This window comes from Xyrauchen texanus, chromosome 29 (assembly GCF_025860055.1).
Source record: "Xyrauchen texanus isolate HMW12.3.18 chromosome 29, RBS_HiC_50CHRs, whole genome shotgun sequence".
NCBI lineage: Eukaryota > Metazoa > Chordata > Actinopteri > Cypriniformes > Catostomidae > Xyrauchen > Xyrauchen texanus.
The window spans coordinates 41988670-42001169 of NC_068304.1; the positions used below are offsets into that span (position 1 = coordinate 41988670).

The 12500-nt window shown below is 39.5% G+C and overlaps 1 protein-coding gene across 2 annotated transcripts in view; it reads left to right on the top strand.

Annotated features, from left to right (window-relative positions):
- Positions 1–12500, top strand: part of LOC127622736 (protein O-mannosyl-transferase TMTC2-like) — a 106677-nt gene that overhangs the window by 427 nt on the left and 93750 nt on the right. The gene's annotated exons all lie outside the window — the stretch shown is intronic.

The window sequence follows — 12500 nt, forward strand, 5'->3', positions numbered from 1 at the left end:
CTTTATAACTTCCACCACACGAGGACGACGCTGTTTAAATAAATGAGAGATTATGAGATGTTTCTCCAGAGTTTACTCATTTATTTAATTACACACCTTCTGCTGTGACTGTTTCTCCTCAGTAATAATGAGCAACATTTATTCTTCATGCATTTCTACAGCGAGCACAATATATTTCATTACACACACCTCACTGACGGTTAGCAGTTACTATAGTAACGGATTACTAGAACGTGTAACTTTGTATCACTCATAATGACAGTTCAGTATTTATTAGAATGCTACAATAACTGGAGGAACAATGAACAATTGAATTTGAGTAGATACAGAAATGTGAAATATGGCAATAAATGTAAAACACAAATATAAAATATTTCTTCACTGATAAAATCAATTTATAAATGTATATAAAAACTGTTTTTTCATGTAGGCTATGTTACATATTTCCCCAAATCTAGTGACATTTGACATGTTTTGACAGTATGTTTTCAGTTATTGAGTTCAAAATCATTTTTATATTTTTTTTGAGGGGCTTCATGATAAAAGTGTCACATGGTGTCACCAAAACAATAACAAATAAAGTCAGTGTCATTAAAACATGAAGTTCTTGGGGGAAAACCGAATAACTAAAATGTTGGCATGAGCAGTTCAAGATTATCTTTTTTAAATAATTGCTTTAAAAAGCATAAGCAGGAACATTTAAATATGATTAATATGTAAACTTCCAAGTTAAGTCATGTGGTGCAAAAATAAATAAACAAAAACAAAGTGGAGAGGAGAGGAGAGGAGGTGCGCTTTAGACCCTCATGACTGTTTTCTTTTAATTTTGATAATTTTGTCATTTTTATTAATTATCTGTAGAAAATTCACATTTTGTTCAGGTCTTATTATGTACAGTAGCCCTGAGGAAACTTCTTCATATTCTTCATTATAAGATTATTATTTTTATCTTTTTAAAAATATGTCTGAAAAGGTATTTTGAGAGGCATGATTAGGTTACATACTCTCATCAAGATGCAAGGGAAGTATTTTAATACCCAGGATGGTTACTTCACATGACATTTGTACAATCATTAAATCAATGCTATAAAAGTTTTTGCAAAATGTGTAAAACCAACATGTGTTCTAATATTGCATTGCTACACACCTTACACGTGTATATACGGCCATATATGATGTTTCTGATTGGAGGTGACCTTTGCAGCGATGCAGATGATCTCAAAATGGCCAAATATTGACCTTTAATCGGCCTGGACATTAACTTCAGTCAATCTCAAGTTAGCATGCTAATGTTTGTACGGTGTTTGTGAATCCTGTGTGTTTGTGAGTTGATTTCCAGCAGTACCTTCTGTTTTTAGACGTCTGGTGTCTGTAATTAGTCGCAGACTTCATTTAGAAGAGAAATGCCATTGTGCTGTGCAGCGAGAGCAGAGCAACAGCGCTACACACCCTGTGCTAGTTAGCGTTTCATTTGTGTTGAGAGAGAGCAGATGTGACATGCTGGGGAATGACAGAGTCGTTTTCTGAATCCAGATATCACATGTGCAAACACGAAGCACCTTTTAAATCACCGCACTGACCTCTGGTATTGAATCACGGAGGTTCGTACGGTTTCAGAGAGCGCTATCAGGTATCATAGTCGTATAACGGCTTTATTAAAAATGTGAGGTTGGCATGTGATTGTGGAGCATTATAAGAGCGTTGAGGAATGGGGTTATGATTTCTAATGTGGAGACAGGAAACGGAGCACTTAGCAAAGTGGTTCTGCACATATATATATATATATGCGAGCAGGGTAATGCACAAAACATTCGTTTCAAAAAGCTCCTTAAATATGTGAAATGTGAAATTTTGATGGCAGAGGCAGGATGAATTATGCATCCCGATCCACATTATATGTCTGGATTGCAGAGTCACTTTTCAAGCGTGACATTTGGTTCCTTTCGTGTTGAAAGATGGTTAGAATGGGAGATTCTGTCCTGAGATTATAGCAAAATATTAAGCAGAACGACTTTTATTTTTCTTGTTTAAAATCAGCTTTTTTAGGATGCATCTGCGTCTCTGCATCCTCTGTTTGTTTGCTTTTTTCTCCCCAATCTGGAAAGCCCAATTCCCAATGTGCTCTAAGTCCTCGTGGCGTAGTGACACGCCTCAATCCGGGTGATGGAGGACGAATCTGAGGACCGTGGATATCACGATATTTCAACCGTGAATACTTAACCGGTACTGTCTCTTTAAGAATAGTGGCAGTTCAGCGAGCGTCTCACAGAAGGATTTCGGTTGAGCGCATATTAACGGTAGTTAATGGGATATTAAAAGAGACTGTGATGATGAGGAGGAGGAGGAGGGGTGGGGCATGAGTGCACACGGCCGTCCCCCAATCGGGCTTATCAGCCGTGGACAGGGATAAAGACGAGCCGGATCAGCAGTTCGGCATAGAGAGAGCCACACGCAGCTGCCGTGTGTGTGTTTATGGTTGTCTTTTTGTTTAAGAAATCACGAAATACTTTGCTTTGATGGTACGTCCGGTTCCCGCCTCCTCTTTTCCCATTTTAACCCTCTTCTTACGGAGACATTATTCAATGGCTAACGGATCGTGTGGACCAAACCTTTACTCTTAACACACATTGAAAGAGTCTCGCTGCTGAACCGTATCTGCTCTCTGCCTCGACCGCGACACCTGCCCCGCTGAGCGGAAGCCATAACTCGCGACCCTCGTACCTGTGATGCCGTACTCTCCGCACACCCAGAGCCCAGATGAGGACAGAGTGGATGTGTGCCAGCGCGGAGTTATGGCATCATCTCCTCTGCCTGTCCAGAGGTCTGATAGATGAGCTCACATGAGTCGTGTCACTCACCTGAAATCCAGGGCAAACCCTTTGCCGCTTCAAGTTCATGCAGGCCGTATTTATTTGGGGTTTGTGGTTTTGTAAAGGAGGAGGGTTTGAGTTGGATTAATGCATTTCTATAATGGCACATTTTTCTTATTCCCTTCTGATGTCAAAGTAGCATCAGATAAGTGTAGAGTACTTCATTCACACGCATGAATCTGCAGTCGTAGCACATTTATCTTCAGTAGTGGAAATGACGTAGGACGGGACTTGATAGGAGTGCGAAAAATGGACTATGTTTGGCCGTTATTGGTTCATATTTTCCCCCACCCATGTGGCCTTAATCACATCAGCAGAATTGTTTGGGTTTTGTGGTTTTGGAAAGGAGGAGGGTTTGAAGTGGATGTATGGCTCCTATAATGGTATTTCCACCCCCCATTTCTTTTTTAAGTAGCACAGATCTTTGTAGAGTACTTAAAACAGCATGAAACGGCATTTGCAACTCATTTATATCCCTAATCACAGAAAATTCAGCGGGAAACAACGTAGGGCAGGACTTTTGTCCATTGAGATTTGATTGGCTGTGTGGCATTGGTTGTGTCTGCAGATATGCTGTTTAAGAGCCAGAGGAGGTTTTGCATTTGGATGATATATTATGAAAATGGGCATTTCAATGTGATCAATGTGCTAAAGACCAGGAACAATAATAAAGTTGGCATGAAATCAAAATTGACCATTTATTTTCTTCAAACACAATCCTGCACAATTCTTCGATGCACATTATTCCAAAGACGTCACCAAATCCCTATTTTCAACCGTCTGACTCCATTCTGGGCTGTAAAACCCACTTTTAATGATCCAATTAGTTCCTTATTGATAACGTCAAAGTCCCGCCTTGCATTTCTTCCTCACTATAAATCCTGTTTCACACACATGACAGAAGTAAAACGGGTTGGGAATATTGTTTATTGTTGATTTTAAGTAAATTGGATCAGTCAGAGTATATATATATATATTTAAATATATCCTCCCATTTTTCTCCCAATCTGAAATCCCCAATTCCTAATGTGCTCCAAGTCCTCGTGGTGGTGTAGTGACTCGCCTCAATCCGGGTGGCGGCGGATGAATCTCAGTTAACTCCGCGTCTGAGACCGTCAATCCGTCAATTTGGTTGCTAAGGAGACCTGGCTGAAGTCACTCATGTGACTTGTTGAGTGTGTTACCGTGGAGACGTAGCGCGTGTGGAGGCTTCACGCTATTCTCCGCGGCATCCATGCACAACTCACCACACGCCCCACCGAGAGCAAGAACCACATTATAGCGACCACGAGGAGGTTACCCCATGTGACTCTACCCTCCCTAGCAACCGGGCTAATTTGGTTACCCCATGTGACTCTACCCTCCCTAGCAACCGGGCCAATTTGGTTACCCCATGTGACTCTACCCTCCCTAGCAACCGGGCCAATTTGGTTGCTAAGGAGACCTGGCTGGAGTCACTCAGCACGCCCTGGATTCAAAATAGCAAACTCCAGGGGTAGTCGGTGTCAATACGTTTTTACCACTGAGCTACCCAGACCCCTTATTTTCAGTTTCTTTAACGAAAAAACATTCATAAACAAACATGACAAGATTAACACTTCTGAATTGATGTTGTCTTGGAAAAACAACATGACCTGTTTGCCATCTCTATGGTTCTTTAATAGGGGTGTAACGATTCATAATGTTTCCAGCCACACTCCATAAACATCCAGAACGAGTGTAAATCTCGTCAACGAAATTACACACAAAAATGTTTGAGTTTTTATTACTAAAACGGGATTATGAGGATCATTTTAGCAGTTTTATTTCAAACATTGTTGATGCAAATATGACTATAAATAAACACCACTGCGAGATCTCACCAATGCACTGACAGTGTTTTAGAAGAAGTCTTGCTGAATAAATCCTTGTTGTTTATTCAAATGATCCAGTTTTAGGATTGTGAGGTTTTGATCCGTTCAAGATGCGTGTCGAGAGATTAAAGTGTGTTCCCGGTGAAGTGCTTTAATCACCTGCTTTCAAACACATCAGATAAACAAGCCATCACCAGAATAAACATGTTATTACAGCGTCTGCAATGAAGCGAACGCACAGCGGAGCTTGAAGTGAGGGTGAGGATTGCCTCGTGCATGAGCCCCAATAGAAGAGCTTTTAAATGCACCTTATATACGTGTAGATATATCGACAGCATTATTATAATATTAGAACTTCTGTGAATCTATGAAGGCTGCACAATTAATTGCATTGAAACTACAATCGCAATTAAGGAGCGTGATTACTAAACCGTAAATCTCTGCAGCCTCTCCACTGACTCGGGTGTCCGAGAGGTTTGGAGTTTAGCTGCCGGGCGTGTTGAGATGAGCTGGTGTGCTTTATATAGCCAGCACTGTTGGTTTGGGTTTGTGTGGTGTTGTCTGGCTCAGTTCTCCTCAGGATCCCTGTGGATCCGACCGCACACTTTGGCTCCGTGGTGATGTCGAGAATCAAGGGCGGCAACCCGGACTGGAGCATCTCTCTTCTAAATCCGGCCGTCCCAGCAGCACCCTGTAATTATCTCCGAGAGAGAAACAGAGAGAGACTCTTTGGCTCTCCTCCGCCTTTCCACGGCCCCCTTTTAATCCTCCACCAGCTCTGTCCAGATGGTCATGTTTGCAAAGCATTGTGGGTAGTCCTCTTCTGTACTTTTGTTTGTGAGCACAAAGCAGTGATGTAGACATCAGAATTCCAGATGAAGGCGATTATGCCACAGAACCAAAGAGGGTTTGGGTTAGGACTGGGCGATAAATATTTGATCGATAATCGTCCTGAAAATATCGTGATATCCACCCTCTTGCCGAGGGTCGATGAATATTTTTGCTTTATTGATTATGCTTTAAATATTAAAATAATTTATAAACAAAAGACGTTTCTTAATTAAAATTGCACTTTAAATGAAATGGAAAAAATCCCAATAAAATAACAATAAATCACCAAATCCAAACACTTACCGCCTCCAACGGCCACATTTGCATCACGCCTGTATCCGTCCACAACAACAGGTGGAAAATGACTAATAGCATACAGATTAAGAACTAAAGACATTTATAAATGTAAAGATCATAATAATAAATTCCGCAAATAATGCTGCCAAATGTGTGTTCTTATCGAATGTGTGTTTGTATTGCGTTTGGTAATGCGCACGTGCCATCTGTGTGCTATTATTTCCTTCCTCCTAATACATTAACAATTTCTGCATGTGCTGTTAAATGACTAAAATTAGGAGACTAAACAGAAATCTGAAGAAACTGCGATCTACCATTCAAATATAAGTTTAAGTTTTGTGTAACATTGAGTAAATATAGCTCCTAAAATGACATAAAAACACCATTAAAGCCGTTCATATGACTCGTGCATTTTATTCAAAGCCACTTGAAGACGTGCGACAGCTCTGAGAATCACAGAAGAATGTGTTTATTAAGTAAATCTATAGTATGTGCAGCTCCAGTGCGTCAGTGAATGGCGCTGCTCTGTTTACACACACTCGCGGCTATTTGCATCCTTCACAGCGGTGTGCAATATATGAACGCTACTCACAAACAACATCTCAGATGCTCAATCGTTCGGTTCACTTATAATATACATTTAGAACGGCACCGGAGGAGAATTTGACCAGAATGTGAATAAGAAGTGAATTAAACTACAAACACACACATACAGGACGTCCCGGAGACTTCAGATGTCAAAATAAAAGCAAGAGGGGTTTATAAGTTAAAGGTGCCCGATTGAGATATATTACTATTCTAATATATTATTATTATTATCATTAGTTTATAATATTATTTAAGTTGAACTGGACTGATGTCGTCCAACTGAACAGATAATAGAGATCAGAAACGTATTTTCTATTGATGACTTACACTGGAATTACTGTTAATGTTGCTGCTACATTCTCCAGTGCACTAGTTCATAATAAAGTGTTTCTTAATAAGCCATACATTTATATTCAATAATGTGCAGTTAGAGGTTTGTGTTTCTTTACATATTAAAGAGTAACCCCAATTATTAACACAATAATGTAAAGATATTATAATCTGATTATGCATCGGATCGGGATCGGCCGACACTGAGATTTCTGATTTCGGAATCAGGAGAGTAAAAGTGGTTTCGGTGCACCCCTAATAGAGACTCTTATGTGTTATGTTAATGTGTTCATACAACATGTGAGTCTGCTCGAAATATACTCTGAGCTTTTGTCTGAGAACAAGAAGGAGGTTCATCAGTTTTTATGTCCAGACAGTGCAATACTCCAGCAGTGTGTGCCAGAGCACCGCCAGTTTAAGGGATTTCCAGCTGTGGGATAGTCATATAACCTCAGGGAGTATTTGGGCACATCCAGAATGAGGAAAGTGTATTGCCTCATCTTTTGGTTGAAGTAAAGATGTCGTAAAATAACACCTGTGTCTGTGAGTTAAACATCTGTTTTCTGAGCACATTCACAGTATTATGCTTTTGCTTGAAGTTCATAATGGCTTGACAGAAGCTTTCACTGACCACGCTTGCATGCACTCGTGAAACGTTCTAGAACGTCACGTGAACAAGAACGGTCCTAACATGGGTTAAGAGAAAGCAGTGCTACACACCTGCCGTTCTTACATGTGCGTGATCAGATCGGATAACTAATGTCAAACAAAGTGTGTCCGCACTCGTGCATCTTCTGATGACATCATGAGTGATGTGTATGATGCGAGGGGTGACATCATCGAGCAAACATATATATGTGACCCTGTCAGTGTGTTTGTCTACATTAAATCATCCTACATAATGTAAAGATCATTGTGTGAAATATAACCTTGATATCTTTCATATTGATGGAGTTTTTGGCTTTGTCAAAGATTTGCTGAATTTCGGGCTCAGAAAATCATGTTTTTGAGAAATTCCCATTTAAAAACAAGATTATTTTTAAAATGAGATTGATTGCAACAATGACCAAGTCAATTCACTGGAATGATTTGTGTAACTTTATTAGTTAAATGACATATCAGTAGAAAATGTCATTAATATATTAATTAATTCATATATAAAATTTCATTAGAAAATCACGTTCTCTTACTGGGCGACTGTGTAACATTTGGAGTAAAAAAAAAACACGTTCAAGGGATATTTCACCCAAATATGAACATTCTGTCATCATTTACTCACCCACATGTTGTTCCAAACCTGTATGAGTTTCTTCTGTTGAACACAAAAGAAGATGTTTTGAAGAATGTTTGTTGAAGGTAATCATTGTCTGCCATAGTAGGAAAAAAAATACTGTAGAAATCAATGATTACCGTCAACGTGTCAATAAAATCATTAATTTCAGTATTTATCATGTTATAAATGAAAATGTGAGTATTGAATCTCAAATCCCTGGTTTAAAATATAATTTACAGCATAAACACACGAGATATTTTCCTCATTTTTATGGCTGTGACTAATTTGATGCTCTTAATCTCATAATTAGATTATGCGACTTTATCCGGTTTTCACAGACGGGGTCACATATACTTAATATATATATATATATATGCATATACATTTCAGGAAAATACAGATGGTTCAAATTGATGGTAATTTTTCTTGATTTGCACGTCTTGCAAAAATGTAATGTTGGACCCTAGATAGAGCGTAACCCTGAACCCCCTGATGTGTGCACACATGCATGTAAACGTCTGTTGCGTGAGTGTTACTGGATAATGCAGTTAGTAAAAGTGTTCTGGATCGGCACAACAGTTGTTAGCGGTGGCGTGTCAATGTAAAGACGCTTTTGTCCTTGGGGAAGCTTGTCTGAATGTATCTGTGACGTGTTCTGACCTCTGCGTTCCGGGTCAGCGGCCTTTTGACAAACACTATTAAAGTCCGCTCCACAGTAGCGACCCGTATGTGTTTTGCTGTGTCCCACTGAGTAATCCGACTATTACAGTGGCCGTGACCTCGTATGGTGAGCTGTCTCAGGTCGGGTGTCACACTAGTACAGAAATATTCTGGTTCCATTAGTAAAATTCACGTTCATTCATTGGTGACTTTTAACTATAACATGTTTAAAGACAGACCTACTGTGAGCTCTCACTGGTTCCTCATCGTCGTGTACGTGATCACACTTATATATGTATAAAGCTCATTCTGATGATCGAGTCACTCTCACTCTGAGTTCTGCAGTACACTTCAAAGTGTTTCTGTTTTTATAATCAGCAACTTTAAATCAGTTTTATAGTTTGTAGTTTGATTACGTCATGGGCAATGCTTCATGGGATTTGTAGTTCGTTCCCTCGTTAAAGACGTTAAGTACACATCTCGCATCTTTGTGTTTTTGTCTGAACACTTGTAATGTTGGGATTCACCTCGGAGCTGGTTGCTTTGGTTCATTGTGCTCAACTCTTTAATAACATCCATGTGGGGAAAAAAAGGGAAAAATACTTCCGGAACCAAGACAACTAAGAATGTGTCCGGCACTGTTGTGCTACCTCATGATGTGGTATTATATGTTTTTTCTCCCTAATCTGTAACGCCCAATTCTCAGTGCGCTCTTAAGTCCTCGTGGTGTTGTAGTGACTCGCCTCAATCCGGTTGGTGGAGGACGAATCTCAGTTGCCTCCGCGTCTGAGACCTTCAATCCGCGCATCTATCACGTGACTTGTTGAGCGTGTTACCATGGAGACGTAGCGCGTCTCCCACCGAGAGCGAGAACCACATTATAGTGACCACGAGGAGGTTACCCCATGTGACTCTACCCTCCCTAGCAACCGGGCCAATTTGGTTGCTATGGAGACCTGACTGCAACTCAAACTCACGACTCCACGTGTGATAGTCACTACTTCATTTATTACCGTAGGAGATGATGTTCACACAAATATGACAAATATTGATACAACAGACTTACTTTATATATTTGTTATATACTGTATAAATCGTACTATTATGTTGAGAATACGTAACAAGCCCTAAAGCATCTAATCAAAGCCACATATTCGATTAGTTATAAACCCAAAATGATTGAAGTCTTTTAGTTCTTTGCAAATTACTTCTTTGTAGGATCAGAGCACACAATTATCATCATAAAATACCTTATTTACCTAATAGCTTCATATTTAGGTCTATTATTATTATTTTAAATACTACAGCTGTAATACTCAAGTCTCACAGGTGTTTGTTGATGGCCGTGTCCGTTGTCCAGATGGCGTCTAGACTGAAAGCTCTGGATTGGGAGCGAGCCGAGGCTTTCCTTCATGGTAAGCAGAGGGGGTTCCTGATTACTGGAGTGAAGCGGTCAGAACAGAGATTGGATGGGTCCTGTTCTGCTGCCGCTCGCTGATTGCAGGCCAGATGATTGCCATTTGAAAGGAACTGCAGTCCAGAATGTTGTGCCCATCTCTGCCCACGGGACTCTACAATGGGCTGTTGTTCACGGTTGAGGACCTCTCACAGCTTCTACATCAGACCGGCCGTAATGAGGACTGAAGGAGAGAGGCCATGTGTATCACACTGTCTCTCTGTGGCTGTCTTTTAATTAAACCCAACAGATTATCTGGCCATGTTATTATCTTGTGTGCTGTCTCTCGACCCCACCCTTTAATTCAGCCATTGCTAAGCTCCGCCCCCTTTGATTACGGTTCGCTCAGACAGTATTACAGGACACGTCTCACAGGAAACACATGGGAGATTTTCTCTATTTGAGTTCCATGGAAGGAAGTCTTTGTTTAGGTGTTCAGGTGAACTGTCCCTTTAAGAGTACCTACTCATCAGTTACTCAAAATATTAGCATTTGAGTTTGACCCGATTCATTGAGGATGTGAACAGATGAAATCCAGATAGACAGGACATTGTTGCTAAACCAGTTCAATTCAATTAAATAATAATATGTGTATTAAAAATAGATGATATTTTGAAAGTGATACTGAATATTCTAATATGAATCTGTAATTAACAGTAAAAACATTTACTTTGGATCTTGATGTTAATACATGTTAAATTGTGAAAGATTAGTGTTCATAGTATAATGGTGTGTATTGAAAGAAGATAATGTGCATGTGTGCAAGACCAGTCAACTGCTGGACTAAACGGTTCTGAACACAAAATGAGTTCCTGCAGCTTTAATCTCTGTAAAATCTCTGGAAGTGTTCAGAGTAAAATTAAGCTCCGCCTCTCAAGACGGCACTAAATCTGACGGCACTGCTCGACTATTACAAATAAAACTACGCCACATTTTTAAAAATAGACGTTTGGAGACGGGCTGGTTTTGTTTATGAGACTCTAATATATCAGATCATAAACAGTTTTACAACATGAACGCTGCTCAGATTGCAGTTTGATGAAGAACGATGACGAAGGCCAGATCTCATGTAAACAATGCAGAATATATCAATATTTCTCACATTTATCACTTTTATGGACAAAAAGTGCGATCGGATGTTTTTAATGAACGCTTGTCATGGACGATTGACCCAAGTGTGTCGAACTGGATTCATCTGGCGATCGTGTTTTCATAATAAAAGTCCCGTTTTGATATCACATGTTTTCATAATAAAAGTCCCGTTTTGATATCGCATGTTTTCATAATAAAAGTCCCGTTTTGATATCGCATGTTTTCATAATAAAAGTCCCGTTTTGATATCGCATGTTTTCATAATAAAAGTCCCGTTTTGATATCGCATGTTTTCATAATAAAAGTCCCGTTTTGATATCGCATGTTTTCATAATAAAAGTCCCGTTTTGATATCGCATGTTTTCATAATAAAAGTCCCGTTTTGATATCGTGCATGTTTTCATAATAAAAGTCCCGTTTTGATGTTGCATGTTTTCATAATAAAAGTCCCGTTTTGATATCGCATGTTTTCATAATAAAAGTCCCGTTTTGATATCGCATGTTTTCATAATAAAAGTCCCGTTTTGATATCGCATGTTTTCATAATAAAAGTCCTGTTTTGATATTGCATGTTTTCATAATAAAAGTCCCGTTTTGATATCGCATGTTTTCATAATAAAAGTCCTGTTTTGATATTGCATGTTTTCATTTGTACTCCTGCAAAAATAACTCAACTACTGTGTCTGGTGGATTCAGAGATCAGATATCAATGTTGAACCCTTTGACCTTTGACAAGATGTGTCATTTGTTACATTAATTACATTTAAAGATGGTAAATTTTATATTAAACGTAAGCAGAGTGACGTCACTGCCGCGTGTGGGCGATTGCGTATCAACAGCTGAAACTGTTCAATATATTCACACATTTACATTTGGCTTTATATTTTTACAGAGGTCAAATTCATGTAACATTAATATAATCAATAATAATATTAAAAATAAAAAGAGGATATCTGTTTAATTTCACCCGTCAGGCACCAACAGTCATGCCACGCTCCAAATCACACGTTTCCCCATTCTGATGGTTGATGTGAATATTATGGCTGTTCTGAGATGCGGGTTGGTGCAGTTTTGGTGGCAGGAGGGGGACCTACACAATATTAGACAGGTGCTTTTAATGTTGCTGTGTGTGAGAGTGTGTGTGAGTGAGTGTGTGAGTGTGAGTGTGTGAGTGTGAGTGAGTGTGTGAGAGTGTGTGAGTGTGTGTGAGTGTGTGAGTGTGTGAGAGTGTGAGTGTGTGTGTGTGTGTG